The sequence below is a fragment of the Eleutherodactylus coqui genome, chromosome 5 (assembly GCF_035609145.1).
Source record: "Eleutherodactylus coqui strain aEleCoq1 chromosome 5, aEleCoq1.hap1, whole genome shotgun sequence".
In the NCBI taxonomy this organism is placed as follows: domain Eukaryota; kingdom Metazoa; phylum Chordata; class Amphibia; order Anura; family Eleutherodactylidae; genus Eleutherodactylus; species Eleutherodactylus coqui.
The window spans coordinates 39,110,493-39,125,175 of NC_089841.1; the positions used below are offsets into that span (position 1 = coordinate 39,110,493).

At 46.3% G+C, this 14,683-nt stretch overlaps 1 long non-coding RNA gene and 1 pseudogene across 1 annotated transcript; both read right to left on the reverse strand.

Annotated features, from left to right (window-relative positions):
• Positions 1 to 14,683, reverse strand: part of LOC136628745 (zinc finger protein 585A-like) — a 183,923-nt pseudogene that overhangs the window by 34,938 nt on the left and 134,302 nt on the right.
• LOC136629243 (uncharacterized) lies at positions 3,989 to 8,642 on the reverse strand. The gene is made up of 3 exons (XR_010792935.1): positions 8,611 to 8,642; positions 4,180 to 4,398; positions 3,989 to 4,054 (listed from the first exon to the last, which is right to left on the reverse strand). It is a non-coding gene; the product is annotated as an uncharacterized lncRNA (long non-coding RNA).

Here is a 14,683-nt window from a genome sequence, read left to right on the forward strand (position 1 = left end):
TAAAAACGCCTCGTATCCACAGGGCTTTCACATGTTGGCAAGTGCGATATCAGGCCGTGATTTACAGCCCGTTATCACCTTCGCCAGTGTGAAGGATCCCTCAGGACACTAAATTGATTTGCCTGTCTCAAGTATAACATGTAGCTTACACAATTTGTTAACAAAACAACTCTGAACAAAAGTTTAGGCTGTGATTTGTGAATATAAAATGGGTCAACAATATGAGCTTTTGTTGCGAAACATTTTAGACATTCGAAGCATAAAAATAGTTTCTCTCCTGTATGAATTCTCTGATGTATAGCAAGAGTTTTTTGAGAAAAATTCTGGGCATGAAAACCCCTTCTCTCCTGTGTGAATTCTCTTATGTTAACAACATCCGATAGCCAAGAAAAACATTTCCCACATTATGGACATGAAAATGTTTTTTCCTTGTGAGTTTTTTGATGTGCAATATGAGATGACTTATGGATAAAACGCTTTCCACATACAGTACATGAATATGGCTTCTCCCCCGTGTGAATTCTCTGATGTTCAACAATATGAGCTTTCGTTGCGAAACATTTCCCACATTCTGGACATGAAAATGGCTTCTCCCCTGTGTGACTTCTCTGATGTTTAACAAGATTTGAGTTAGCAGTAAAACCTTTCCCACACTGTAGACATGAAAATGGCTTCTCTCCTGTGTGAATTCTATGATGTACAACAAGATGTGATTTCAGAGTATAACATTTCCCACATTCTGAACAACAAAATGGCTTCTCCCCTGTGTGACTTCTCTGATGTCTAATGAGCACTGAGTTATAGCTAAAACTTTTGCCACATTCTGAACATGAATATGGCTTCTCTCCTGTGTGAGGCCCTTGATATTCTCCCAATCTGTGACTTTTCTTCTGTTTGTAAATCTGTGATAAATTAAAAGATGGGACCTGTGTAAAAGGATCAGATGATGGATCTTTGCTATGATGAGCTGAAAAGATATATGGGATAATAGTGGGTTCTTCATATGTATCTTGTGCGATACCACAATCTTCTGTTTTACAATCTGCAAATATTAGATGTCCCTCTGAGATCCTGATACCATCATCTGCCAAAAAAATAAAGCGGATTTTACTAATAGTAATTGAAAAAACCTTAAAGGGAATCTGTCACCTAGTCTTAACCCTATGAGCTAAGCTTTTGGGCTGAAAATACGTGACCCGTCTCAGGGTCACCTGAGTGTTATAGTTACTTCACCAGTGTCAGCGCTGAAAGCTACCACTAACTGGTCCACCCAATCTAATTTTATAATGGGACGACTACTTTGCAGCATGGCGCCGGCTTTCAGTATTCACACCAGGGGAGGTACGTATAACAGTTACATCCCTGGAATCAGTGAGTCAGCTACTTTCAACCCATAACCTTAGCTCATAGAACTAAAAGTAGGCGACAGTCTCTTTGACATTATATTAATATTTTATAACAATTTATATATACACACATTTCAAAATTGCATATTGGGTTTAACCATTTTGAGTAAAATAATCTTAATTCTATAGATATTTTATACAATTTATATACAAATTTCAAGTCAAGTGGAAAAATTCCATATGCAAATAAGTATGCTTGTCTGTATGATGAACTTTAAAGGGGTTGAACCAAATTTCAAGTTATCCCCTATACATAGGATAGGGGATAACTTGCAGATTGGTAATGGTCTCACTGCTGAGACCCCTATCAATCTCAGAGGGAGAGTCTAGTGTGCCCCCTTTTTACCCACTGCAGGATCACTGCAGCCCCCACAATGAGAAGACTGAATGGAGTGCTACTAGGAATGGGCACCACACGTCTGGAAAGATTTTCCAGATACTCGTGTTTCTTTAAGTCTGGCACCTGCCAGTTTTATTTCAGAACACAGCAAATGTGCAACATACACAAATGTTCATATAATGTCCAGAGTTCAAAACCTACAAGTTCCCCATCACTAACCCGCTCGGAGCATCCAGAGGGCGCCCACCTCTTTCAGATTGGTCACGGGCCCAAGCTGGTCCACACAGGACCTCAGGCTCAGAGTTCCTGATGGATGCTTCTACAGCCTGTCCCTCACTCTGGCTAGCAGCCAGCTTTTTCCCGCTGAGTGTGGTAAGAACTGATCCTTTTACATCACAGTCTGCCACATGCAGAGGTGTTGTCTCTTCCTGCAGGTATCAGAATGCCTGTCTCTCACCCGCTGCAGGCCATCCTGTATACTGCACTCTTACTTACGTTTTCTGTTCTCTGGCTCTGCGCCTCCCCGTTGTGCATTCCGCTATCTGGCTCTGCGCCTCCCCGTTGTGCATTCCGCTATCTGGCTCTGCGCCTCCCCGTTGTGCATTCCGCTATCTGGCTCTGCGCCTCCCCGTTGTGCATTCCGCTATCTCGCTCTGCGCCTCCCCGTTGTGCATTCCGCTATCTGGCTCTGCGCCTCCCCGTTGTGCATTCCGCTATCTGGCTCTGCGCCTCCCCGTTGTGCATTCCGCTATCTGGCTCTGCGCCTCCCCGTTGTGCATTCCGCTATCTGGCTCTGCGCCTCCCCGTTGTGCATTCCGCTATCTGGCTCTGCGCCTCCCCGTTGTGCATTCCGCTATCTGGCTCTGCGCCTCCCCGTTGTGCATTCCGCTATCTGGCTCTGCGCCTCCCCGTTGTGCATTCCGCTATCTGGCTCTGCGCCTCCCCGTTGTGCATTCCGCTATCTGGCTCTGCGCCTCCCCGTTGTGCATTCCGCTATCTGGCTCTGCGCCTCCCCGTTGTGCATTCCGCTATCTGGCTCTGCGCCTCCCCGTTGTGCATTCCGCTATCTGGCTCTGCGCCTCCCCGTTGTGCATTCCGCTATCTGGCTCTGCGTCTCCCCGTTGTGCATTCCGCTATCTGGCTCTGCGTCTCCCCGTTGTGTATTCCGCTATCTGGCTCTGCGTCTCCCCGTTGTGTATTCCGCTATCTGACTCTGCATCTCCCCGTTGTGTATTCCGCTATCTGGCTCTGCGCCTCCCCGTTGTGCATTCCGCTATCTGACTCTGCGTCTCCCTGTTGTGTATTCCGCTATCTGACTCTGCGCCTCCCCGTTGTGTATTCCGCTATCTGGCTCTGCGCCTCCCCGTTGTGCATTCCACTATCTGACTCTGCGCCTCCCCGTTGTGTATTCCGCTATCTGACTCTGCGTCTCCCCGTTGTGTATTCCGCTATCTGGCTCTGCGCCTCCCCGTTGTGCATTCCGCTATCTGACTCTGCGCCTCCCCGTTGTGTATTCCGCTATCTGACTCTGCGTCTCCCCGTTGTGTATTCCGCTATCTGGCTCTGCATCTCCACGATCTGTATTTTGTTATCTGCATCTACGTCTCCACATTCTGTATTCCGTTATCTGGGTCTAAGTCTCTACGATCTACATTCTGTTATCTGAGTCCATGTGTCCATGCTCTGTATTCCGTTATCTGGGTCTATGTCTTCACATTCTGTATTCTGTTACCTGGGTCTATGTCTCTATGTTCTGTATTCTATATTATCTTGGTCTATGTCTCTATAGTCTGTATTCCGTTATTTGGGTCATAGCTAAACATGCAAAATTATTTTAAAAAAAACAACACACAGCTGGTATTGCTGTAACCGTAAAAACAGAACATTGTTATATATAGTACACATTTAGTCCTGTCTATTACCTGGTGATGGGAGCTGCTGGTGGGTCTCCATCATGGCATCCTTGTACAGATCCTTGTGTCCTTCCAAATACTCCCACTCCTCCATGGAGAAATAGACAGCGACATCCTGACCCCTTATAGGAACCTGACAACACAATATACAGTCATTACCCAGAAGCCACCAGTGCTGTTACTGTATAATGTCCCAGCATTCCCTGCAGCATCACCTCTCCAGTCAGCAGCTCAATCATCTTGTTGGTGAGTTCTAGAATCTTCTGTACATTGATGTCCTCATGTATCAGTGGGTCAGGTGGGGGCCTCGTGATTGGGCTCAGGGGTCTTCCCCATCCATCATACACAGGGGTCCGACAGCGATCACTAGAGGTCTTCTTCACTACTGTGTAATCCTGTATGGGGAGACAGTAATAAATATTACTGCAGACATTTCCAGAGTCCATCACCTCCCCAGTGACATCATCTGTTATTACCATAGATAAGAATGATGTAATGTGACATCATCAGGATCTCTCACCTCTCCAGTGACATCATCTGTTATTACGATAGATGAGAATGATGTAATGTGACATCATCAGAATCTCTCACCTGTCCAGTAAGTTGGAATAGTATCTCTAGGGTGAGATTTAATATACTCTCAGCCATCTTGTCTCTGTTTCTCTTCATGCTTAACCGATTACTCATGAAAATACTTGTGTATAGAAGATATCAACAGAGGATCCTACATAGGAGGGAGCTGAATAGAAATAAAATGAGACACTGTAAAAATCATGCAAAATCTCATGTAAAAATAAACAATTATTGGAGATCATAAGAGGGCTGTCGATGCATAAATAAAGAACGTCTATGCATGTTTATGCAATGTTTTTGCATTACTGCGTTCAAATTTATACATTATATGTAACCCAAAATGATACCAATAAAAACTACAGCTGGCTACGCAAAAAAAAAACAAGCCCTCGTACGGCCATGTTGATGGACAGGTATGGCTTTTGAAAAAGTGAGGATGAAAATCCAAAAATATCATTGCATTCTTATGTACAAAAAAATGGCCACATCACTAAGGGGTTAAAAAACATTTCCATGTAATTTATATAGTATTGTGTGACCTTTATAATGAAGCTAACTTCTTATTTAAACCACACAGTAAATGGTATGAAAATAAAAGCGCAGAAACGTAAGAATCATGCGAGAGGGTGTCCTAAGTGACCCTGAAAGAATGGCGCTGCAATCACAAGCACACTATGCTACTGCTCCATTCATCCCTACTGGACTGCTGGAGATAGTGGAGTACAGGCACGCACCCATCTGGCCGTCACATGGAGATGAATGGAATGCTCAGGTGCACATATGGAAATGAGGGGAGATGAAACGTAAACGTTTTGTATTTTACATGATCGCCGTTATCCATGTGACTGGGGACAGCATACCGCGGCCCGTGGTGACATCTCCCTGCTCTCGTCTACTTATTCTAGCCGGGAGCGGGGAGATTTTACATTTCCCGGGCTCCCCAACCTTCTGCGCATGTGCTGTCACTTTACGTCTGGCGCGCATGCGCAGAAGACGGCGTCAGATCCTTGCAGGACCAGAACGCTGTGGGACATCGTGGATGACGGAGGTGAGTACTCTCAGCTTGATCTGATCCATGAGGGGAGATGAAACTTTAACTTTTTTTAAAACTTTTATGCGATCGCCTTATCCATTGGATAGCAATGATCACGTGACCAGGAGTCGCACGCTATGCCCCCTAATGACAGCTCTAGGCAGGGAGTCGGACCTAAGTAACTCGCTCTCCTTACCCCGATTTCAACATTGCTGTACTTTTATTTCAAAAGGCAGCCACCAAGTAACGCTTGGCGAATCATCGCTTGAGATACTACCTAGATCCTACCCAGTCCCCTCAGAAGATGCGACCCTTTGGGAATGACATCCCATACATGGTGGATGTGTTCGGTGGTGGGGTATCTAAGGTCCTATGTAAACCGTTCCCCCTCTCCCCGTTGACTTGGCTTCTGGCTGACAAACCCCTTGGCTTTAACAACCATCAGCATAAACTCTCCCAACATATTTGCATGGCTTCCAGAATTTACATTGCATCCCAATGAATTTTACCCACTCTTAGGCGTAGTGCCCACGGCCGTGACGGGCTCCGCCAGCGGAAATCTGCAGCGGAGTCCGTCACGGCACCCCCCCAGAGACCTCATACTCCCCTCCAGATCCGCTGCCCGATGTCCCGCATCCCGTGCCAGCGCGCATGCGCAGTACAGCGCATGACGCGCCAGCAGCGTCATATGCTACAGCGGAAGATAGCGTGACGGGTGGCTTCCATTGACTGCAATGGAAGCCGTCCGTGTGTATGCCCGCGGCAAATAGAACATGCCGCGGGTGACTATGAGTGATTTCGCAGGGCGGAATTCCACAGTGGAATTCTGCACTGTGAGCATTGCGCTATTAGGTTCAATAGAACCTAATAGCTACGGCGCAACGCCGCAGAATTCCGCCGCGTGATATGTGGCGAAATCCGCCCATGGGAATTAGGCCTTTAGCCTGGTTTAGACTCAACGATGATTGCTCAAAAAAATCTTGAGCGATCACCTTGTGCTCCGAGCGGGGGATGCAGAAGGCAAGTGGGGCCCCATTTGCCTTCTGCATCCAGCTGTTCTCTGCTCTGAGAGCCCGGCTGTTATACAGCCTAGCAGGGGATGAAGGACACAGCTGGACACGTGGTGCTACAAAGTCACATGACACAAAATCACGATACTGCTGTGATTTTCTTGCGGTGACACCGCGCCGCCTGCGTGAAACAGGTCTTAGCTCAATTATCGCAAGAACCTCAAACATGATGCTACACAAAAAGCTGTCAGTCATGAGAGAAGACAAAATGCTCCGAGCAGAGTCAATATTGTTAGAATACAATTTTCAAAAACGCCTGATTTGCGCTTTTTTAGTTCCCCCGTCTGCAAGAAAAAAAAATGAAATAAAAAGCGATCAAAAAGTCATGTGTACTCCATATAAAAGATATTGGGCCGCGAAACTCGGCCTGATAGCACGCCCGATTTCCCCGTGGAAGCAAGCCATCATTGTGCCCAAAAAGAGGGCTGCAGTGGAACGGAACACAGCGGAAGGGCTGCAGTAGGACAGAATTCTGCGGAGAGGCTGTGTGATACGTAACATGGCGGAGGGTCTGTGGTAGAACATTATGCGGCGGAGGGTCTGCAGTGGATCAGCACGTGGCAGAGGGGCTGCGGTAGGACCGAACGTTACGTGGCAGAGGGTCTGCAGTGGATCAGCACGTGGCAGAGGGGCTGCGGTAGGAGAGAACGTTACGTGGCAGAGGGTCTGCAGTGGATCAGCACAAGGCGGAGGGGCTACGGTAGGACAGAACGCGGCAGAGGGAGTGCGGTAGGACAGAACATTATGCGGCGGAGGGGCTGCAGTGGATCAGCACGTGGCGGAGGGGCTGCGGTAGGACAGAACGTTACGTAGCAGAGGGTCTGCAGTAAATCAGCACAAGGCGAAGGGGCTACGGTAGGACAGAACGTGGCAGAGGGGGTGCGGTAGGACAGAACGTTACGTGGCAGAGGGTCTGCAGTGGATCAGCACAAGGCGGAGGGGCTGCGGTAGGACAGAACGTTACATGGCAGAGGGTCTGCAGTGGATCAGCACAAGGCGGAGGGGCTACGGTAGGACAGAACGCGGCAGAGGGAGTGCGGTAGGACAGAACGTTACGTGGCGCAGGGTCTGCAGTGGATCGCCACGTGGCGGAGGGGCTGTGGTAGGACAGAACACGATGGAGGGGCTGGAATGGAATGTGGTGGAGGGGATATGGTAGGATAGAACGCGGTGCAGGGGCTGCAGTGTAACGTAATGCAGTGGAGGGGCTGGTGTGGAAATGGAATTTAGCAGAGGGGCTGTGGTGGAGGGGCTGCGGTACAGGAAAATGGAGAAAGCCCAGCGTTGGGTTAAAAGCTTTCAATCCTTTTAAATGATCCCGACAGGCAGACATGGAGGAACAGCGGACAGGTGCCGGCTTACATGTTTCAGGCAAGCATGTTGCCCTTAATCATAGCCTATTGGTTCCCAGCAGCCTGGTCAGGTGCGACCACTACAGGCTGACATCAGCTGCTGGGCCCCAATGCAACACCTGTAACAGGGCCCCCAACTATAATGCTTTATACATAGTACTGGGCTCCTTATATAGAGAAAAGAGGCCTTATGGGCCCCTTAAGGCTCCTGGGCCCGGGTGCAACTGCATCCCCTATAGTTACGCCAGTGATGGAGGTAAAATCATACTTTGTGGTAAGCCCCGCCCCTGACCACACCTCTTTGTCCCACTTTGACTCACGGAAAATCTGGTCCCCTTAAATAATCTTTACTCCACAACACGTCCCGCGGGAGACCCCCCGGTGAGAAGTACAACACGTCCCGCGGGAGACTCCCCGTTGAGAAGTGCAACACGTCCCGCGGGAGCCCCCCGGGGACAAGTACAACACGTCCCGCAGGAGCCCCCCGGGGCCAAGTACAACACGTCCCGCAAGAGCCCCCCGGGGCCAAGTACAACACGTCCCGCAAGAGCCCCCCGGGGCCAAGTACAACACGTCCCGCAAGAGCCCCCCGGGGCCAAGTACAACACGTCCCGGAAGAACCCCCCGGGGCCAAGTACAACATGTCCCGCAGGAGCCCCCCGGGGACAAGTACAACACGTCCCGCAGGAGCCCCCCGGGGACAAGTACAACACGTCCCGCAGGAGCCCCCCGGGGACAAGTACAACACGTCCCGCAGGAGCCCCCCGGGGAGGAGAAGACGTTGTGCTTCTTGGAATGAAGAAAAATAAGGCTTTCTCAACAAAAAGGCTAGCGCTTAGCCAGTCCTGAAGGAGTTAACAGTGGTTGTGAAGAGGTTAATCCTCACCTCCCCCCAGGGGCCCTGCCATGAGAGACACACATACCTTCACCTGCAGAGCCCACAGCAGCTTCCAGGACCTGTGATGATGTCACCATCATGTGATCAGTCACATGTGTGGGAGGAGTCATGGATCACATGACCAGGTGGTCAGGACTGCTGTGCTGGTTGTGATGCATGAAGCTGAGCTGTGTGATGCAGCTGTGTAGTAGGTGTGTGGTTGGCTGTGTGTGTAACGTCACGTAATGCAGTCACAACAAAAAAGACCTGATACCTTCTTTTCTGTGGGTCAGTCCGATTACTACGATACTAAATATATGGAGATTTTTTTGTGCTGCACTACTTAGATATTTTTTTCAAAGATATGTAATTTCTTTAAATGTATTTTCGGCCGCCATCTTTTGACAATCACCTTTTTATTTTCCCGTCAGCTCGGCGGTGTGAGGGCTGATTTTTGGCGGGACGAGTTGTATTTTTCAATGCCACTATTTAATGTATAATGTGCGGGGAGACATTTAAAAAAATTCTAATTGGAGTCAAATAGAAAGAAAGTGCACCCCCATATTTAGGAGGGGTCTATAGTGTGCATACTGCCACAAAAATGGCACAAGAACTTCAGGCTAACTTCACACGGTAGAGCGCAATATGAGACCATGAATCCCGCCCCCATATCACGCTCCCCCAAACAGACTTGCATCACTTCGGGGAAGAAGGGATCCTGACAGGAGCGGTGGAGGGTGGTGGAGTTTCAGCCATTGTTTTCAATGGGAGACCTCGCATCCTGCGCACTTAGCATGTGGTGTGATGCCGCCAGCCCCACTGAAAACAACTGGCGCTGCGATGTGAGAGAACACAGAACGATAGAACACGGCTCATGTGTTTCCCGCATCGCGGTGCCGTGCAGGAAGTCATCGCTCATGTGTATGATGCCATTCAAAGGAATGGGGTTCATATTAGAGCGTCTCTCACCGCAGAGATCTCACACGACTTTGTCGCCCGAGAGAAAGCAGCCTTATTCTGGGAGTCAGCGGGATTATGATGGTTCTAAGTTGCTATTGTTTTTTTTGTTTTTTTGCTGTACTACTTTTAAAAAATAAAATATCTTTGAAAAAAAATGAAATTACTTTCTGCCGCCCTCTTCTGAGCCTAAGGGCGAGGAAATCAGGAGTAAAAATGCTGAATTATGAAACCAATGATTTTCCTCATGCGATGATAAGATAAAAAAAATAGCAGAATGCCCTATCTTTTTTTTTAATCCCCCATGTTTTCCTATTGAGCCTCCTTTTACGGCATCACAACGGACAAACTTGGGATTTTGGTGTGATGCCTTTTTAACATTAGAACGTTCTATTGAAAATTTTTTTAGCACAATTGCGAGAAAAAAATGGTAAATCGCAGCAAAGTTTTGGTGAAAAAAAGCAGCGCAGACGCTTCAAATCTCGGGAACAAAGACGCGATTTTCTCGCACCAATATCTCGATTGCCCATGTGACACTACCCGAACTCATTGTTTCATCAATATAGTTGTGTAGGGGTATTTTTTTGCTGACACTTCCCCAGTGAGGACTTTACTTTTTGTTACTTTCAGTGACAGCCGGCTCCACATGACGTAAGAGTACCTCCAGTTGCAGGAAGTACCCCGCAGACATGACGTACGCTTATGTCATATGGAGGGAAGGGGTTAAACTTCTCATTATGCTTCCTGCCCTATCCGGGGAAGGTAATCTCAGCTGCTGTTGTCATGGAGAGGGGGGAAAATGTGTAAAAGCGCCTAATGCATCTTTAAAAATGTTCAATTAAAAAAAACCCTTTCAGGAGAATTGTGACTCACCTGGAGCCGAGCGGGGACCCTAATGACAGGGATTGACCTCTTCAGAAAGGCGCCTTGAGCGCAGAAGGCGTTGTCTTTTACCCCTAATAGCCAGAGTTAGTGGGTAGGAGTTGCACCCCTCTAGCCACACTCTGGCATATGAACTTTTTTCTGTTTAGCCTGCTTTTTGGAGAATAAATGCTTTATTAATATTAAACAGGAGCCCGGAGGTTTATTATACTGCTATATGCAGTTTTTATTTTGTTCTTCTAAAATAAGGGGAGGAAGTGTTGTGTTGTATGTTAGGAAAACATCCATCTGCACAGAGATTCAAGCTTCAGAGCATGGGAGATCTGTAGAAACTGTTTGGGTAAGAATACAAGGAGAGAACAACAGAAAGGACACCATTGTAAGCATTTACTATAGGCCACCTGGACAAGCAGAAGATATGGAGGAACTCTTTCTACATCAGATGGTCAAGCTCTCAAAAAAGCACAACATGGTGATTATGGGAGATTTTAACTATCCAGACATTTGTTGGGAATCTCTCTCAGGCAAAACTTATGAGTCCAACAACTTTTATCTTCCAAAAGGTAGAAGAGAAAATAAGGGGATCTGCTATCTTGGACCTAAATCTTACCAACAGGGAGGAAATGGTTTAGGAAGTACGGGTGTTAGGTTGTGCTGCTGGGATCTGTAGTTCTTTGAAGTTCCAGGAGCACATCTTCTCAGCTGTGGGATAAGCTGGCTGGGTGTGGAGTTCTCGAGCCAGCCAATCCCCTTGGTCTGCTGCACATAATTACCAGCTCCCTTTTGCCAGAGGATGCTGCTCATTTTATTTATTCTCGGTTATTCCCACGCAGGTGTACCTTGAGCGCAGGAGTTTCTTTTCTCTGTCAGTTTCCTCTGCTTAACCTGGGCATAGTTGTGTATTTCCTTGTATTTCTCCTAGCTGTAGCTCTCCCTTTGGGACAGGTTACTACTAGAGATGAGCGAACGTACTCGGTAAGGCCGATTTCGCAATCGAGCACCGCGATTTTCGAGTACTTCACTACTCGGGTGAAAAGTACTCGGGGCGCTGTGTGGCGGGGCGTGGTGTGGTGGAGCGGGGGGTAGCAGCGTGGAACAGGGGGGAGCTCTCTCTCTCTCTCTCTCCCTCTCCCCGCACTCCCCTCTGCAACCCCCTGCTCACCCACAGCGCCCCCGAGTACTTTTCACCCGAGTAGTGAAGTACTCGAAAATCGCGGTGCTCGATTGCGAAATCGGCCTTACCGAGTACGTTCGCTCATCTCTAGTTACTACCTATCATAAGCATTTCGGCATGCACCTTCTCAGACACTACAGAAAAAATTACTGCAGGTTTTGCCACATGATAAATCGGCTGCAATCAATTTGGTGATTCTGTCATCGAAGGAAATTAAATTTGTTTGGCAGGAGTTGTTTGTTACAAACCCATGCTGGCTCTGGTTAGTTACTTCATTCTCACCCAAGTGCTTGTATACATGCTGTTCAATAATCTGTTCAAAGATCTTTCCTGGTATAGAAGTCAGGCTCACAGGCTGGTAGTTTCCTGGGTCCACTTTCTTCCCTTTTTTGAAGGGACAGCATTTTCCCTTTTCCCATCTCCTGGGACTTCTGTTCTCCATGAATTTTCAAAGATTCCAGCGAGTGGTTCAGCAATTACCTCTGCTGCTTTTTTTAGTATCCTAGGATGTCATTCATCTGAACCTGGGCACTTAAATTCATTTAATATCCAAAAGGGAAGATCAAAAGGCATCACTCCTTGGTACTCAGTGAAACAGCTGTAATTTGTGCAATGTGTCCTGTTTTTACACCAGCCATTTTTTTATATGAAACTAGCTTACCCGTCGCGCGTTGCTGCGAAGAGAGACATACATACATTCGTTTTTATATATCTAGATAACAACCAATCACAGCACAGCTTTCAAGTTACCTTAGCGGTATGATATATAACAACCAATCGCAGCGCAGCTTTCATGTAACCTCAGTAGTATAAGAAGTAGCAACCAATCACAGCACAGCATTCATGTTGCCTCAGCAGTATAATATATAGCAACCAATCACAGCACAGCTTTCATGTTACCTCAGCAGTATAAGAAATAGCAACCAATCACAGCACAGCTTTCATGTTGCCTCAGCAGTATAAGAAATAGCAATCAATCACAGCACAGCTTTCATTTTACCTCAGCATTCTCAATATTCAGCAATTGTCAAGCGAAACGTTCGGCGGATGCATCATTTTGTAGTTGAACACGCATCCCGTTGCTCGTAATGCCTTTTGCTTTCGTGCTTGAGATGGAAATCAAAGATCTTTGTCTAGGGGGCATAACTGTCGACGATGCTCACACGCTCGCCACCTATCGTAGGATAGTTGTACTATGCCAGTAATCTTCCCAGGAGTGTACTCAACAACTTCCCAAAGTTTCATGGCGATTGGATGAATGGTGTAGTAATGCATAAAGGACAGACAGACAGACAGACATTCATTTATATATATATATATATATAGATGACATTAGGAAGTGAGAGAATTAGATTCCGTACGTAAAATTTGGACGCTAATTCTTTTGCGCTTAGAATTGAATAATCGAGTTGGGACCCATTAACGTTTCCTATTTATGACATAATCAATGCCCGTGCCAAATTACATTGGGAAGTGAGAGAATTAGATTCTGTACTACGTAAAATTTGGATGCTAATTCTTTAGCGCTTAGAATTAAATAATCGAGTTGGGATCAATTAACTTTTCCTATGTATGACATAATCAATGCTCGTGCCAAATTTCATGTTTCTATGACATCGGGAAGTGAGAAAATTAGATTCCGTGTGTAAAATTTGGACGCTAATTCTTTGGCGCTTAGAATTGAATAATCGAGTTGGGACCCCTTAGCTTTTCCTATTTAGGACATAATCAATGCTCGTGACAAATTTCAAGATTCTATGACATTTGGAAGTGAGAGAATTAGATTCCGTACGTAAAATTTGGACGCTAATTCTTTTGCGCTTAGAATTAAATATTCGAGTTGGGACTTATTAACTTTTCCTATTTATGACATAATCAATGCTCGTGCCAAATTTCAAGTTTCTATTACATTCGGAAGTGAGAGAATTAGATTTCATACGTAAAATTTGGACGCAAATTTTCTTGTGCTTAGAATAGAATAATCGAGTTTGGACCCATTAACTTTTCCTATTCATGGACATAATCAACACTCGTGTCAAATTTCATGTTTCTATGACACCGGGAAGTGAATTAGATTCAGTACATAAAAATTTGGACGCTAATTCTTTGGCGCTTAGAATTGAATAATCGAGTTGGGACCCATTAGCTTTTCCTATTTATGACATAATCAATGCTCGTGCCAAATTTCAAGTTTCTATGATGTTGGAAAGTGAGAGAATTAGATTCCGTACGTAAAATTTGGACGGTAATTCTTTTGCGCTTAGAATTGAATAATTGAGGGACGAGATAGCTAGGCCGCTATATCTAATATATCTATATCTAATATTTCTAGACACTATCAAGACCGGTGTTGTACCATTGGATTGGCGCATTGCCAACGTGGTTCCAATTTACAAAAAAGGGAGCAAAAGTAAGCCTGGTAACTACAAACCAGTAAGTCTCACTTCAGTAACGGGAAAAATTTTCGAGGGGATTCTGAGAGACGCCATCGATGAGTACCTCAAGGAGAACAAGGGAATAACTCCTCACCAGCATGGATTCATGAAGGGTCGCTCATGTCAGACAAATCTGATCAGTTTCTACGATGAAGTAAGCTCTAAGCTGGACCAGGGAGAATCTATTGATCTCGTATATCTGGACTTCTCTAAAGCCTTTGACACCGTGCCACATAATAGGCTAATATACAAAATGAGACAGCTCTGACTGGGCGAAAACGTGTGTAAATGGGTAAAAAATTGGCTAAGAGATAGAAAGCAGAGGGTGGTAATAAATGGTTCGTACTCTGATTGGACCACAGTCGCTAGCGGGGTGCCACAGGGTTCAGTATTGGGCCCCACTCTGTTCAACATATTTATCAACGACCTGATAGAGGGGCTGCACAGCAAAATATCAATATTTGCAGGTGACACAAAATTATACAATATAATTAATGCAACGGAGGGCAATGTGCGGCTACAAACGGACCTGGATAAACTGGGGGCTTGGGCAGGAAAATGGCAAATGAAGTTCAATGTTGAAACATGTAAGACTATGCACATGGGCAGGAGGAACGGATGTCACAAATATTCACTTAATGGGGTACCACTAGGGAAGAGTGATATGGAAA